General features: G+C 38.6%; 1 protein-coding gene across 1 annotated transcript in view; it reads left to right on the top strand.

Annotated features, from left to right (window-relative positions):
* Window positions 1–828: 828 nt before the first annotated feature.
* The window catches only part of LOC103470787 (retinoic acid receptor responder protein 3-like), an 8,881-nt gene continuing 8,044 nt past the window's right edge, over window positions 829–1,665 (top strand). The window contains exon 1 of the mRNA XM_008419454.2: window positions 829–1,017. The gene's annotated coding sequence lies outside the window, so the exon portion shown is untranslated. The remainder of the gene's footprint in view (window positions 1,018–1,665) is intronic.

Here is a 1,665-nt window from a genome sequence, read left to right as displayed (position 1 = left end):
CAAAGTGGATAATGAGAGAAGGAAGACTGGGAAGCAAACCCAAGACAGCCGCATTGAAAACTAGAGCCTTCATATGTGAGTTGTGCTTAAACCCTGCACCACCACAGCATACCCTGCTAGTAGTATTTCAAAACTCAGATTTCTATGTTGATATATACTTTACACTTCTGTGTTAGATTGATACGTTCATAGTGTTGAGTAATTCAACACTGATGTGTTTAATTTCAACTACTGTGAGTGTTGATTCAAGTATATCACAAATAACACTTTCAAAAGTGTAATTTCTACACCAGAGTGGACCAATATAGACACTTTCAAAATGTTGAATTCAACTCTGTAGGAGTTGATGGAACACTTCCAACTTTGCTGTGTGCACTTTACAAAGGCCCAGAATAATAATTGAGCTTGTTATCAATATTTGTGATCAAGTACACAAATATTGTATGTAAACAAGAGATGTAAACAATTTGTGAACTAAAAAAATGTTTATCAGGGTGGACAGAGAACCTAATAAATTAACGGTACCTGTAGTAGGTGTTGCATTGGTTGTAGTTTCATTTTTAAATGATGAGTTCCACAACCGTAGATATTCACCAGCACCCCACCCGACCCTAGTAGGGACAAGAGTGGAAGAAGATGGATGGATGGATGAATGAATGAATGAATGAATGAATGAATGAATGAATGAATGAATGAAGTTCCTCAACCGCTCTCCCCACCTCCCAAGCTGGAAATCCGCGCATGCTCGCTAAAAGCTCGTCCCCGATGTTTGCTGTTCATGCCGTGGAGGAACTATTGATTCAACCAGATATGAAGGCTCATGTGTCAGTGACCTGGCTCCTCCCCACCACCACTTCCTTATAGTTTGATACTTTTCATTGTCTTAGTGTTCGGTGTTTCTTTAATTATTTTCTTCTATTTGTCACATTTTTGCTTCAGACCGAAGAAACACCTGATCCTTCTCACCTTTAAGAGGAAGTGATCGGTAGGAAGATCTGCACTTATTCTTGTTTCACAGTAAGTAAATCGTGTTGTATCCGAACTGAATAGATGCAAATAACAAATATACATAGATATAGAGAGTAAAGATATATGTCGAATCAAAACGTCGTAAACAATTAAAAACCCAAATGGGAAAGCAGTTTATCCACGTACAGATCTTTAGGGGTAAAAATGTGGAAGAGAAAAATGTTTTCAAGCTGTGACTCAAATCACATTTCTCAAGCAATTAAAACTGTTAAAAAACAAAGCACCGAAATGTACACATGTCTATAATTACAAAGGCAGCAAGTCACATACTTTCCCTTTTGATCACGATTTTTGATTAAACTCGCAAATGTCTAATTTTTAAGTGGGCTCTACAAATTAGATGCTCGGCTTGTGGAGGTTGCCATGGCAACCGAAATGTGCTTAAGTGATAGAGAGACGGAGAATAAAAAGGTAGGAGTGGTTCAGAGTTGATCTCCTGTTCGGGTTGTTTTACCTGTTTTCCTTTGCTGTGGCTCATCACAGCCGCTGTAGTTTCTGAATGTTAAATAAACGACAAACTTGGACTAATTACCTCGTTCTTTGTGAGTATACGTCATTTACAACAAACATCAAACACGGTCAGTGGCGCAACTACACATTATTCAGGTGGATGTGAAAACAGATCGTTGCCCCCCC

The sequence above is a fragment of the Poecilia reticulata genome, linkage group LG9, assembly GCF_000633615.1.
Source record: "Poecilia reticulata strain Guanapo linkage group LG9, Guppy_female_1.0+MT, whole genome shotgun sequence".
In the NCBI taxonomy this organism is placed as follows: domain Eukaryota; kingdom Metazoa; phylum Chordata; class Actinopteri; order Cyprinodontiformes; family Poeciliidae; genus Poecilia; species Poecilia reticulata.
Note: the sequence above shows the minus strand (reverse complement) of the source record. Positions and strands in the feature narration are given on the sequence as shown.